The 16,373-nt window shown below is 40.3% G+C and overlaps 1 protein-coding gene across 1 annotated transcript in view; it reads right to left on the bottom strand.

Annotated features, from left to right (window-relative positions):
* Mms19 (MMS19 nucleotide excision repair protein) overlaps positions 1-16,373 on the bottom strand; it is a 561,976-nt gene that overhangs the window by 46,457 nt on the left and 499,146 nt on the right.

Here is a 16,373-nt window from a genome sequence, read left to right as displayed (position 1 = left end):
CAGTATAAAAAAAGTACAACTGAGAGTAAAGATTTTTTTTTTCATACTTGATTGCCATCTTCCACATTGGCAAGGTAGTGCCAGGAACAGATGAAGAAAGGCTGCATTTGTTCACATTATGCATCGAAACCACGACTCCCTATCCACAACTAGGCCCCACACACCTTTCTGTGGTCTACCCCATTCACTTCACATGCCTTGATAGCATGTTGGCCCATGTATACCACATCATTCCAATTCACTCTATCCTATGCACACCTTTTATCCTCCCGCATGTTCAGGCCCCAATTACTAAAAAAATCTTTTTCACTCCATCTTTCCATCTCTAAATTGGTCCCCCTATTCTCCTTGTTCCCTCCACTTCTGACACATTTGGTCCTCTTTGTCAAATGTTTCTCACTCATTCTCTCCATGTGTCCATACCATATCAGCGCACCCTTTTCAGCTCTGTGACCCACAGTTTTTACAAGCACAACTCTCTCTTACCCTTTCATCAGTCACTCAATCAAACCACCTCACACCTTATATTGTCCTCATAAACTTCATTTCCAAAACATACTCTTCCACACAGTCTTATCTATAGCCCATGCCTTGCATTCATACAATATTCCTTCAAATATACCCATTTCTGCTCTCCAAGATAACGTTCTCTTTCCACATATTCTTCAGTGCTGCCAGAGCCTTCATCCCCTCACCTACCTTATGCAACACCTCCGCTTCTATGGTTACATCGCTGCCTAGTTGACTCCAAGGTATCTAAAACACTTCACTTCCTTTCTGTCCATTCAAACTTACACCCCATCTGATCTGTCCCTCAACCTTTCTAAACCTACCAACCTTGCTTTTAATAACTATAACTCCTAAGTTTCTCCTTTCATAAACTCTTCCAAACTCAGTCCCCAACTTTTGCAGTTTCTCACTTGAATCTGCCACCAGTGTTGTATCATCAGCAAACAACTAACTAACATCCTGGGCCCACTCACCCACTACAGAATGCATACTTGCCCCTCTCTCCAAGACTCTCCCATCTATCTTCCTTACCACCCTATCAATAAACAAATTAAACAACCATGGAGACATCACACACCCCTGCCGCAAACCTACATTCACTGAGAACCAATCACTTTCCTCTCTTCCTACACGTACACATGCCTTACATCCTCGATAAAAACTTTTCACTGCTTCTAACAACTTGCCTCCCACACCATATATTCTTAATACCTTCCACAGAGCATCTCTATCAACTCTATCATATGCCTTCTCCAGATCCATAAATGCTACATACAAATCCATTTGCTTTTCTAAGTATTTCTCACATACATTCTTCAAACCAAACACCTGATCCACACATCCTCTACCACTTCTGAAACCACACTGCTCTTCCCCAATCCTGTGTGTGTGTGTGTGTGTGTGTGTGTGTGTGCACCTACAAGTACCTGTGATGAAATCTAGCCATAATGGCAGTGCTAGTGCAAGTCATCCACTGCAAATCTTGCTTAATGTATACAACTATTCTTCTCAGCTGCCACTTGCATTACATAACTGCCTATTCTTGGCTCATCTGGGACTGATTTCAACCACATGTCCAGTACTCAGGTCAATTGTTTCTGCAGTCCTTCCAATTCACTCTCCTCTCTCCCTATTCATACGCATACTTTACACCCTTGATAAAATCTTCTCACTGCTTCTAGAAGCTTTCCTCCCACACTGTATACAGGCATCTCTATTAATCCTATCACATGCTCTCTCCAGATTCATAAATGCTACATACAAATCCATCAGCTTCTCTAAGAATGTTTCACACATTCATTAAAACATACCTGATCAATACATCCTCTTCCACTTCAGAACCTACAGTGACCCTCCCGAGTCTGATTCTCTGTGTATGTCTTCACCCTCTCAGTTAATGCCCTACCATACAACTTACCAGGTACACTCTATTAATCTCTATTTCTCTATTAATCTATTAATCTCTATTAATCCTATCACATAGTTCTCTAAGAATGTTTCACACATTCATTAAAGCATACCTGATCAATACATCCTCTTCCACTTCAGAACCTACAGTGACCCTCCCTAGTCTGATTCTCTGTGTATGTCTTCACCCTCTCAGTTAATGCCCTACCATACAACTTAACAGGTACACTCAACAAACTTACACCTCTGTAGTTTGAACACTCACCTTTGCTCCCCTTACCTTTATACAACAGCACTATACATGCAATCCACCAATCCTCAAGCATCTTGCTACATTTCAACTTATATAAGACTTCCATCACCTCTTCTCTCTTCACCTAACCACTCTCTATGACTCTCTCACACTAGAAACACTCAAAACTTTTACCTCTGTAGTTTGAACACTTACCTTTGTTCCTCTTGCCTTTATACAGTGGCACTATACATGAAATCCACCAATCCTCAAGCTCCTTACCATGATCCATACACATGCTGAAAATCCTACCAAATCAATCAACAACAAAGTCACCCTCTTTCTTCACATATTCAACTGCAACACTATCTACTCAACCCCCTTGCCACGTTTCATCTTCAGGAAGACTTTCACCACCTCTTCTTTCTTCACCAAACCATTCTCTATGACTCTCTCACTTCAAATACCACCATGACCCAAACACCCTACATCTGCCAACCTATCATCAATCAAATTCAACAGTCCTTCAAAATACTCTTCTTATTCTCCCTAAAGTTTACCGTTATTTGCTCACTTCACCTCTTATTTGCCCCCTTTTTATCCTCTGCACCTTCCTCTTGACCTCCTGATAGATGGCACAATATTTATTTACAACCTACAAATTGCTGAGTATTCAAATCCTCCCTGGATATATCATTTTTGTATGCAAACAAGATATACACTAGAGTTATTATCCATGTGGGAGAAAAATCAAGAACTTCAAAAGTGGAATCAAATATCAAAAAGCACCAAAACCAAGCAATTTTGACTAGGTCCTCAAAAAGAAGGGAACACAAGGGGTAGACCACCAGTGGATGGCAGTCTAGAAAAGCTCTTTGAAATATATAAGAAACAGGATCAAAAGTCAACACTGTTAGAAGTGAAAATTCAGAAGCTTATGGTCAAGTTGAAGACTATGAAAGATGTCATGAAATGAAAGAGGAATTTAGTATTTATTTATTAATCATAAATAACTGCTGTCTCCCGTGTTAGCGAGGTAGTGCAAGGAAACAGACGAGGAATGGCCTAACCCACTCACATACACATGCCCACACACGCACATATACCTACATATACATTTCAGTGTGACTCCTTCTTCTGTTTCCCCTTTTAGAAAGTTATAATACAAGGAGGGGAAGGTTTCTAGCCCCCCGCTCCTGTCCCGTTTAGTCGCCTTCTACGACATGTGAGGAATATGTGGGAAGTATTCTTTCTCCCCTATCCCCAGGTTTGTTGAGTATTCCTGGGAAATTGTATGGGAGGGTGTTGATTGGGAGAGTGGAGGCATGTACAGAGCATCAGATTGGGGGGAGCAGTGCGGTTTCGGAAGTGGTAGAGGATGTGTGGATCAGGTGTTTGCTTTGAAGAATGTATGTGAGAAATACTTAGAAAAGCAAATGGATTTGTATGTAGCATTCATGGATCTGGAGAAGGCATATGATGGAGTTGATGGAGATGCTCTGTGGAGGGTATTAAGAGTATATGGTGTGGGAGGCAAGTTGTTAGAAGCAGTGAAAAGTTTTTATCAAGGATGTAAGGCATGTGTGCATGTAGGAAGAGAGGAAAGTGATTGGTTCTAAGTGAATGTTGGTTTGCGGCAGGGGTGCGTGATGTCTCCATAGTTGTTTAATTTGTTCATGGATGGGGTTGTTGGGGAGTGAATGCAAGAGTTTTGGAAAGAGGGGCAAGTATGCAGTCTGTTGTGGATGAGAGAGCTTGGGAAGTGAGTCAGTTGTTGTTCGCTGATGATACAGCACTGGTGGCTGAATCGAGTGAGAAACTGCAGAAGCTGGTGACTGAGTTTCGTAAAGTGTGTGAAAGAAGAAAACTGAGAGTGGGTGTGGGTAAGAGCAGGGTTGTTGGGTAGAGTGGCCTTTGTTGTCTTTTCTTAGCACTACCTCGCGCACATGCGGGGGGAGAGGGTTGTTATTTCATGTGTGGCGGGGTGGCAACGGGAATGAATAAGGGCAGACAGTATGAATTATGTACATGTGTATATAAGTCTGTGTGTGTATATATATATGTATATGTGTGTGTGTGGAGGTGTATGTATATACATGTGTATGTGGGTGGGTTGGGCCATTCTTTCGTCTGTTTCCTTGCGCTGCCTTGCTAACGTGGGAGACAGTGACAAAGTATGATAAATAAATAAAAATACATTTCATAGTAAACATACATATACATACACAGATATATAAATATATATACACATGTACATATCCATACTTGCTGCCTTCATACATTCTTGTCGCCACACTGCCAGACATGAAATAGCATCCCCATCCCCTCCGGCAAGGCAGCGCCAGGAACAGACAAAAAAGACCACATTCATTCACACTCAGTCTCTCACTGTCATGTGTAATGCACTGAAACCACAGCTCCCTTTCCACATCCAATCCCCACAGAACTTTCCATGGTTTACCCAGACGCTTCACATGCCCTGGTTCAATCCAGTAACAGCACATCGACCCCAGTATACCACATCATTCCAATTCACTCTATTCATTGCACGCCTTTCACCCCCCCTGTATGTTCAGGCCTCGATCACTCAAAATCTTTTTCATTCCATCCTTCCACCTCCAATTTGGTCTCCCTCTTCTTCTTTCTTCCACCTCTGACACATATACATCCTCTTTGTCAATCTTTCCTCACTCATTCTCTCCATGTGTCTAAATCATTTCAATACACCCTTTTCTGCTCTCTCAACCACACTCTTTTTATTACCACACATCTCTCTTACCCTTTCATTACCTACACGATCAAACCATCTCACACCACATACTGTCCTCAAACATTCCATTTCCAATACATCCATCCTCCTCGGCACAACCCTATCTATAGCCCATCCTTTGCAACCATATAACATTGTTGGAACCACTATTCCTTCAAACATACCCATTTTTCTCTCTGAGATAACGTTCTCACTTTCCACACATTCTTCAACGCTCCCAGAACCTTCGCTCCCTCCCCTACCTTGAGACTCACCTCTGCTTCCATGGTTCTATCTGCTGCTAAGTCCACTCCCAGACATCGAAAACACTTCACTTCCTCCAGTTTTTCTCCATTCAAACTTACCTCCCAGTTAACTTGTCCCTCAATCCTAATAACCTTGCTCTTATTCACATTTACTCTCCACTTCCTTCTTTCACACACTTTACCAAACTTGGTCACCAACTTCTGCAGTTTCTTACCCGAATCAGCCACAAGCGCTGTATCATCAGCCAACAACAACTGACTCACTTCCCAAGCCTTCTCATCCACAACAGACTGCATACTTGCCCCTCTCTTCAAAACTCTTGCATTCACCTCACTAACCACCCCATCCATAAACAAATTAAACAGCCATGGAGACATCATGCACCCCTGCCGCAAACCGACATTCACTGGGAACCAATCACTTTCCTCTCTTCCTACTTGGACAAATGCCTTACATCCTTTGTAAAAACTTCACTTCTCCTAGCAACTTACCACCCACACAATATATTCTTCAAAAACCTTCCACAAAACATCTTTATCCACCCTATCATATGCCTTCTCACATCCATAAATGTTACATTCAAATTCATCTGTTTTTCTAAATATTTCTCACATATTCTTCAAAGCAAACACCTGGTCCACACATCCTCTACCACTTCTGAAACCACACTGCCTTTACCCTCTCCAGTAATACCCTCCCAAACAATTTCCCAGAAATACTCAACAAACTAATGCCTCTGTAATTTGAACACTCGCCTTCATCCCCTTTCCCTTTGTACAATGGCACTATGCTTGCATTCTGCCAATCCTCAAGCACTTCACCATGTACCATACAGACACTGAATATCCTTACCAACCAATCAACAACACAGTCACCCCCTTTTTTTTATAAATTCCACAGCAATACCATCCAAACCCACTCTTGCTGGCTTTCATTTGCAAAGCTTTCACTACTTCTCTGTTCACCAAACCATTCTCCCTGAACCTCTCACTTCGCACACCACCCCAACCAAAACACCCTATATCTGCCACTATATCACCAAACACATTCAACAAACCTTCAAAATACTCACTCCATCTCCCTCTCACTTGTTATTACCTCCCAATTAGCCCCCTTCACTGATGTTTCCATTTGTTCTCTTGTCTTATGCACTTTATTTACCTCCTTCCACAACATCTTTTTATTCTCCCTGAAATTTAATGATACTCTCTCACCCCAACTCTCATTTGCCCTCCTTTTCACCTCATGCACCTTTCTCTTGATCTGCCACCTTTTATACATCTCCTAGTCATTTGCATTATTTCCCTGCAAAAATTGTCCAAATGCCTCTCTCTTCTCTTTCACTAGCAATCTTACTTTTTCATCCCATCACTCACTAACCTTTCTAAGCTGCCCACCTCCCACCTTTCTCATGCCACATGCATCATTTGCACAAGCCATCACTGCTTCCCTAAATACATCCCATTCCTCCCCCACTCTCCTTATGTCATTTGTTCTCACCTTTTTCCATTCTGCACTCAATCTCTCCTGGTGCTTCCAAACACAAGTCTCCTCTCCAAGCTCACTTACTCTCACCACTCTTTTCTCCCCAACATTCTCTCTTCTTCTCTGAAATCCTCTACAAATCTTCACCTTCGCCTCCATAAGATAGTGATCAAAAATCCCTCTAGCTGCCCGTCTCAGCATACTAACATCCAAACTCTCTCTTTTACATGCCTATCAATCAACACATACTCCAGTAATGCCCTATGGCCATCTATCTTACTCACATACGTATACTTATGCATATCTCTCTTTCTAAACCAGGTATCTGCAATAAACAGTCCCTCTTCAGCTCACAAATCCACAAGCTCTTCACCATTTCTATTTACAACACTGAACACCCCATGTACACCAATTATTCCCTCAACTGCCACATTTCTCACCCTTGCACCAATAATCACCAATCTCTCTCCTTCCACTTTCAGTTTTACCCATATCAATCTAAAGTTTACTTCCTTACACTCTATCACATATTCCCACAACTCCTGCTTCAGGAGGAGTGCTACTCCTTCGTTTGCTCTTGTCCTCTCGCTAACCCCTGACTTTACTCTCAAGACATTCCCAAACGACTCTTCCTCTTTACCCTTGAGCTTCATCTCACTCAGAGCCAACACATCCAGGTTCCTTTCCTCAAACATAATACCTATCTCCCCTTTTTCCTTATCTTGGTTAGATCCACACACATTTAGACAACCCAACTGAGCATCCGAGGAGGATGAGCACTTCCCACACGACTCCTTCTTCTGTTTCCCCTTTTAGAAATTTAAGCAAAAGGAGGTGGCGTTTCCAGCCCCCTGCTCCCGCCCCCTTTTGTCGCCTTCTATGACTTGCGAGGAATACATGAGAAGTATTCTTTCTCCCCTATCCCCAGGAATTTCCTGAGCTTAGAAATAAAGTTACTGGACATCAGCAAAAATTCCTATTACCGGATAGAATTTAAAAAAAAAAACAATCTGAGAGAATAAAAGTAAATCAATTAAAATGTAAATAATATTTGATGAGTGTTTTTAAAATATTCTTGTAGATGATCCGCTAGATTAAAGATATGAAAAACACTGAATCTGTGGGTAGTAGTTGGGAGGGAAGTGAAACTCTGCAAATTGATCAATAGACACAGAGCATGAAAAGTGATGCACTGGTGCCATCCTGACAATGGTAGCCAAGGACCTGAACAAAGTTATAGAAAAAGTAATATGCACTGTCAGATGTGGGGTTATAAAGAAAGTTTATGGCTTGGTTGATGACAGGTTTAGGAAAATGCTAAGCATGTAAAACCAGTACTTATTAGCAAAATTCAAATTCCAAAATAGAGATACAAAAGTTGATAGTGCACCAACGAAGAATCTAACTCAATAGTGGCACCAAAATTAGAAAGATTAATAAAGAAGGAGGTTGATAGACACATCTCACTAATTACTTTTAGCATGGAAGATTATACCTGAGATTGGGGGGAAATGGAAAAGATAGTAGTTGGCAGGCAGGCACCAACCAGTGACCAATATGACTGGTATTAACAGCCTGGCTACTGGGAAGGCTAGTGACTGCTGAATAGTGAGCTGTTAAACATAACACCTAACAACACTTAACTCATACAACTCATTCTTCGTAACTCTACATATTCTAAGGGTAGTGCCATGTGCAAGCCCAGCCTTTTGGCAAAATGGTAAGAGCAATAGACAAAAGTAGTAGGCAGGAATGTTAGACAGGAGTGTTGAGTAAAAGTAGTAAGTAGGAACATTTGCTGGAAGCATTAGGTTAAAGCGGTAGGTCAACACATCAAACAGGAACTTTAGGTAGGTACAACAGGGGGAAGGAGTTGGTAGGAACATTAGGTGGGAGCCTCTGAAAACACCACATGCTGATGATGGTAAGGGAGTGTTAGTGCATGGCATGCTTACAACCTGGATAAATCTACAAGCTGCAACACGAAGAAGAATGCAGAGAAAAAGTTGAAGTGTTGTGGTCCACTCTATTCCACTGTCTACTAAGGTAACCACTATGGCTACAAATGAATTTATGGAGATGGAGAAAATGCTCTAGTTATACACAGAGCATGAGACAAAGGAGCAATGTAGCCTTCAGCTCAGGTCTAAGGCCCTGAAGATTTATGAATGTTTATGTAAAAAAGACAATGCAACTGAGCCACAGCCATTTCAAACTAGAAAAGGATGGCTAGATGTGTTCATCAATGTCAGAAGCTTCACAACATGAAGGTAATGGGAATATCCACCAAAGCTGACATGAAGCTGCCACACACATCCCGTTTGTCTCTGCATGCATATTTGTTAACTTTTCTTTGTATGAGGTTTTCACATAACTCCCACATAAAACAAGGGATTGGTGTATCCACTTTGATAATCTCTCCTCATTCATTCCTATGTCCAAACATTTTAGCACACCCTTTTCAGCTCTTTTAACCACACTTTTATTACCACAACTCTCTCTTATCCTTTTATTACTTACCTGATCAAACAACTTCACACCACATATTATCCTCAATCATTTCATTTTCAATACATCCACCTTTAGCAGCACAATCTCATCTACAGCCCATGCCTTGAATCCATACAATATTGCTGGTACTACTATACCTTCAAACATACTCATTTTTGTCATCCCAGATAACAATCTGTCTTACCACTCATTCCTCAGTGCTCCCAGAACCTTCACCTCCTCACCTATCCTTAACTCATTTGCTTCCATGGTTCCAAAATTGCCATGTACATTCCCAGTTACCTAAAACATTTCACATTCTCCAAATTCTCTCCATTCAAACTCACACCCAAAAATAAACTCTTCCTCTGCCCAGCTACATCTAATATCCTTGCTTTCATTCACATATACTTTCAAACACTCTCCCAAACTCAAGAAACCAATTTTGCAGTTTCTTACTTGAATTTGCCATAAATGCTGCATCATCAGCAAACAATAACTGACTCACTTTCCAGGCCCCACTCATACGCCACAGACTTCATACTTACCCCTCTCTCCAAGAACCTCGTATATATCTCCCTCACCAACCCATCCATAAATGAATCAAAAAGCTATGGTGACATGACACACCCTGCTGCAAACCAACTTTCAATTGGACCCATTCATTCCCCTCTCTACCAATATATTCATACGGCTTACAATCTAAATAAAAAATTCTCACTGCGTCTAGTAAGACCTTTCACATGGAATCTCTACCAACCTTACCATATGCTTTCTCCAGATTAGTAAATACCACAAAATCCCTCTGCTTCTCTAGGTATTTCTCACACACATTCTTTAGAGCAAAATCCTGAAACATACTCTATCGCACCCAGTCTGATCCTCTGTACATGTCTTCATACTCTCAATCACCACTCCCCCACACAATTTGCTAGGCAAACCTATACTCTACACATGGAACACTCACTTTTGTCCCCTTAGCCTTTATGCAATGGCACTATACAAGCATTCTGCCAATCCTCAGGTGACTCACAATGATCCATTCATACAGTGAAAATCCAAACTTACCAATTAACAACACTGTCACCTCCTTTCTTGAAAAATTCAATAGCAATACCATCCACTCCAGCTGCCTTGCTACATTTCATCTTATGGAAGGGTTTCATCACCTCTTCTCTTCACCAAACCACTATCCATGACTTTCACTTCGAATACCACCATAACCCAAACACCTTACATCTGCCACCCTATCATCAAACACATTCAACAATCTTTCAAAATCCTCACTCCATCTCTTTACCTCATTACTAAACTGTTATCAATTACCCATTCATTCCCTTGTTTTTCTGACACCATTAACCTCTTTCCAAAACATCTTATTCTCACCCCATCTCTCATCTGCCCTGTTTTTCAACCCCTACAACTTCCTTTTGACCTCCTACTGCTTTCTCTTGTACACATAGCACTTTACATTGCTTCCCTGTAAGTACCGGTCAAAAACCTCTATTTTCTCTTTCACTTGCAACTTTGTCATCTCACCACATGCCCACCTCCCACATGCTACACGCTTCTCTAACACTTGCCAGCACTTCTTCCCTACATACCACCCATTCCTCACCTACTCCCATTACTTCATTTGCTCACATCTTTTGTCATTCTCAACCTAATCCCTCCTAAACTATTTTCAAATATGAATAATTCTGAACCTTGCTTTCACTATACTCTTCTCACTTATATCATTCATTCTTTTCTGAAAACCTCTACAATCTTCACCCTAGTATCCACAAGGTAATGACCAGATATCCCACTAGATATCTCACTAAACATATTCACATCAAGAGCCTGTCTTTTTGCATGCCTATCATTTAGTATGTAATCCAATAATGCCCACTTAACATCTTTACTCACCCATGTATACCTATGTTTGTCCCTAATCTTAAATCTAGCAGGTAGTCCCATTAACCAGTCCTTTTTTAGCAAGTAAATCCATAATTTGTTCACTACTGCTAATCAACTCAATCAATACCCAATTTCTCTGTTATACCATCAACTTAAATTGAATCATCCATCACTAGTACCTGATCTTTTGCAAAAAATCTGCTGAAACACTCACTCAGCTGCTCCTAAAGCAATTGTGTCTCATCATCTTCCTTCTCATGACCCAAATAAATTTTCTCTACATCCATACATTTTTTGCATGGTTTACATCTTTCATTTCTTAATTATCCTTTCTTTCATGAATGTTTGCCTGCATCATCAAGGTAGCACCAGGAGCAGATGAAGAATAGACCTCATTTGCTCTAATCCATTCTCTAAGTGCTTGTGTGATACACCAAAACCACAGGCCCCTATCCACAACCAAGCCCCACAGACCTTTCTGATGTTTCATCCCACTGCTTCATATGCCTAGTACAGTTCACCGACAGCATGTCACCCCCTGTATACCACATCACTCCACTCTATCCTATGCACTCCTTTCACCTTCCTGCACATTCAGGCTGCTAGAACTCACATTCTTTTCCATTCCATCCTAACTCCAACTTGGTCCACCCTTTTTCCTTTTTCCCTCTGACAAAGAAAGGTCAAGTAGGGTCAGTTGGGGAAAACTCAGGCAGTATAAGTAGTGGGTTAGTGCAGCCACAGCTTAACTCTCAGGTAATTTTCGGGAATAAAGTTGGTAGGGTCCAGTGAAAGGAGGGTCAGAGTAAAGCAGTGAGCCCAAAACAGATGGAGAACCGTCTCTCTCTCTCGCTGCTGCACACATAGTCATTAACAGTGATAATACAAACAAATATACAGATAGTAAAAAAAGGCAAATTCAGTCCAGAAATCAACTCAAAGGAAAATAAGTTTAACATACACAAATGCCTGGAGCATCATTACAAAACATGAACTTATACCCAATGCAGTTACTGAAAAACTGTACATTATTGCAATCTCAGAAACAGGGGTAAACTCTGAGAATAAACACTTAATTGCCAAATTAACACTACCCAAACACAAACTATTTATGAAAGATTTCTTATACAGGGTAGGTGGTGGAGTTTTGATCTACACTGATAACAATCTAAGTCCTATCAAGATAAACAAAGTAGACCTACACACTTACAACTCTCTTTATGTTGACATTACCAACACGTTCAAAAGCAAACTACGTCTCGGCGATATTTACATACTTCCTAAGCAAATGGAAAATGACAATGAGATGCTATACAATGAAATCAAAACTATGGTAAACAGTAAAGAGGTTATAATAATAAGAGTCCAAACATCCAAACATAAACTGGAACATGTTAACAGGTGACCGTGAGGGAATGACTAACAGAACTGATTGAAGACGCTATTCTAGAACAATCAATCAAAAAACAGAGATAAAAATATTTTTGATCTTGTTCTCACCAGTGACACAAAATCAACTCTTGCAAAGTGGGTAAGAGTTTGTCAAACAGTGATCAGAGTTTGATTACATTAGAGATAAATCCTGATTATGAAATAAATGAAAATATAGCTTCTTAATCCCAGACTACAGGCTAGCAAATTTTGCAAACATTAGACACAAAATTCGCAGTACCAATTGAGCAAAAGTTCTTGATGTTCACACAGTAGAGGAAATGTGGAGAAATTGTAAAAACACACAAATCGAGATTGAAAATAAATATTTTCCATGAATTACAAAGAGAACTTGCAATATTTCAAAACCATCATGATGAATACGACAAAAGTCCTAATTTGCCAAAGAAGAAAACATACAAGAAATTCAAATCAATGGGAACCAATGAAAATCACCAAGCATTAATCAAAATCTAAAGAGAGTGCATACAGGCCATAAGAGAAAGTAAACGCAAGGAAGGAAAAAGAATTTCCTTAAAAGTTAAGAAGAATCCTAAGGAATTCTCCAAATATATAAGACAAAGGAAGACAGTAAAAGAAGGAATTGGACCATTACAAAACGAACATGACACATTAATTACTGATGACAAGGAAATGGCTACCATACTAAATTATTCCTTTAACTCTGCATTCACAATTGAGGAATATATTTAACTCTGTATTCACAACTGAGGAACATCTCGAATATTGCAACCAATCAAAATGTTTCAAGGATCTGAAACATTTAGGTTAGAGAAATAAAGAGCTCTGAAGTACTTAAATTCCTGGACCAGTTAAATCCTAACAAATCCAATGGCCCAGATAACTTAGCTCCAAATTCATAAAAGAGGTCATAAGACAGCTGATAAACCCCATATCAAAAATATTCAACAAATCTCTATTGGATGGTCAGGTTCCAACTGTTGCTCCTATATATAAAAGAAAAAGAGACAAAAAGTGTGCCTTGAACTACCACCTAATTGGCCTTGCATCAGTTTAAGTAAAACAAGGAAAAAATAATACGAGATAAAATTGTCACGTTTCTAGAACACAAAATCATATTGGAGAACCAATTTGGTTTCTGCAATATAAGATCCTACCTGATGAATTTGATGGAATCTTTTAACATTTTTTATCAGAATTGGGATGAAAAAGTACCATCTGATGAATTATGTCAATTTTTCCAAAAGGCTTTCAATAAAGTACATCACAAGAGACTTTTACATAAAGTATTAAACGGCAAAGCTTCAGACTGGCTAAACATAATGAGAGGTGTACCACAGGAGACGGTCAAAGGGCCAATTCTTTTCATAATATACTTTAATAACCTAGAACTTGGTCTCATATCTAAGATCTCCAAATTTGAAGACGAAACTAAACTAGGAGGTAGAGCTGTAAACTGACAAGGCTTCAAAATGATTTAAAGAGATCTTAACTTACTAGCAGAGTGGTCAGACAGATGGCAAATGAAGTTTAACGTAGACAAGTGCAAAGTTATGCACTCTGGAGATAAGAATACACGTTACAACTAGAAACTATTCAGAAACACTCTAACTAAAGTAAATGAAGAAAAGGACCTTGGAGTTGTCATTAGCAACAATCTGAAGTACACTAACCAGTGTCGAGCAGTAAGTAAAAAAGGCAACCAAATGTTAGGTTTCATAGCTAAAAACACAGATTACAAGACACCAGAAGCAATTCTTACTTTATAATTCTCTAGTAAGACTACACCTTGAATGTGCAGTCCAGTTTAGGTCCACAAACAACAAAAGATGAGAAAAAACTAGAACAAGTACAAAGATGCATGGCAAAACTGATCCTATCCCTTAGAAATCTAGCATATGAAGAGAGGCTTAAACACGTGGATCCCTTCTCCCTTGAAAAACGTAGACTTCACAGTGATTTAATCCAAGTCACTGGACACTTCGTCTCTTCGATGTATATAAACTGACATATTCCTCTCTTGTGTCTCCCCTGATGATGTGATTATTACACAAAAGTGCACTTGGGAACTTATCGTGTTTCATTTTCCCCATGGACTCATTAGAAACATATACATATACATACTCTCTCACCCCAACTCTCATTTGCCCTCTTTTTTGCCTCTTGTACCTTTCTCTTGACCTCCTGCCTCTTTCTTTTATACATCTCCCACTCATTTGCATTATTTCCCAGCAAAATTCGTCCAAATGCCTCTCTCTTCTCTTTCACTAACAATCTTACTTCATCCCACCACTCACTACCCTTTCTAATCTGCCCACCTCCCACGCTTCTCATGCAACAAGCATCTTTTGCACAAGCCATCACTGCTTCCCTAAATACATCCCATTCCCCCCCCCACTCCCCTTACATCCTTTGTTCTCACCTTTTTCCATTCTGTGCTCAGTCTCTCCTGGTACTTCCTCAAACAAGTCTCCTTCACAAGCTCACTTACTCTCACCACTCTTTTCGCCCCAACATTCTCTCTTCTTTTCTGAAAACCCCTACAAATCTTCACCTTTGCTTCCACAAGATAATGATCAGACATCCCTCCAGTTGCACCTCTCAGTACATTAACATCCAGAAGTCTCTCTTTTGCATGCCTATTAATTAACACGTAATCCAATAACGCCCTCTGGCCATCTCTTCTAATTACATACGTATACTTATGTATATCTCTCTTTTTAAACCAGGTATTCCTAATCACCAGTCCTTTTTCAGCACATAAATCTACAAGCTCTTCACCATTTCCATTTACAACACTGAACACCCCATATACACCAATTGTCCCCTCAACTGCCACATTACTCATCATTGCATTCAAATCACCCATCACTATAACCCGGTCTCGTGCATCAAAACTAATAACACACTCACTCGACTGCTCCAAAAACAATTGCCTCTCATGATCTTTCTTCTTATGTCCAGGTGCATATGCACCAATAATCACCAATCTCTCTCCATCCACTTTCACTTTAACCCATATCAATCTCGAGTTTACTTTCTTACACTCTATCACATACTCCCACCACTCCTGTTTCAGGAGAAGTGCTGCTTCTTCCCTTGCTCTTGTCCTCTCACCAACCCCTGACTTTAATCCCAAGACATTCTCAAACCACTCTTCCCCTTTACCCTTGAGCTTCATTTCACTCAGAGCCAAAACATCCAGGTTCCTTTCCTCAAACATACTACCTATCTCTCCTTTTTCTCATCTTGGTTAGATCCACACACATTTAGATACCCAAATCTGAGCCTTCGAGGAGGATGAGCACTCCCCGTGTGACTCCTTCTTCTGTTTCCCCATTTAAAAAGTTAAAATACAAGGAGGGGAGGGTTTCTAGCCCCCGCTCCCATCCTCTTTAGTCACCTTCTACGACACGTGAGGAATGCATGGCAAATATTCTTTCTTCCCTATCCACAGGGAGAATAAAAAGATGTTTTGGAAGGAGGTAAATATAGTGCATAAGACAAGGGAACAAATGGGAACATCAGTGAAGGGGGCAAATGGGGATGTGAGAAGAAGATGGAATGAGTATTTTGAAGGTTTGTAGAATGTGTCTGATGATAAGAGTGGCAGATATAGGGTGTTTTGGTCAAGAGGGTGTGCAAAGTGAGAGGGTTAGGGAGAATGATTTGGTAAACAGAGAAGAAGTAGTAAAAGCTTTGCGGAAGATGAAAGCCGGCAAGGCAGCGGGTTTGGATGGTATTGCAATGGAATTTATTAAAACGGGGTGATTGTATTGTTAACTGGTTGGTAAGGTTATTTAATGTATGTATGACTCATGGTGAGGTGCCTGAGGACTGGCAGAATGCTTGCATAGTGCGACTGTACAAAGATAAAGGGGATAAGAGTGAGTGCTCAAATTACAGAGGTATAAAAGTTTG

Source organism: Panulirus ornatus, chromosome 5 (assembly GCF_036320965.1).
Source record: "Panulirus ornatus isolate Po-2019 chromosome 5, ASM3632096v1, whole genome shotgun sequence".
NCBI classification, from domain to species: Eukaryota; Metazoa; Arthropoda; class Malacostraca; order Decapoda; family Palinuridae; genus Panulirus; species Panulirus ornatus.
This window is presented reverse-complemented; position numbering and strand designations above follow the sequence as displayed.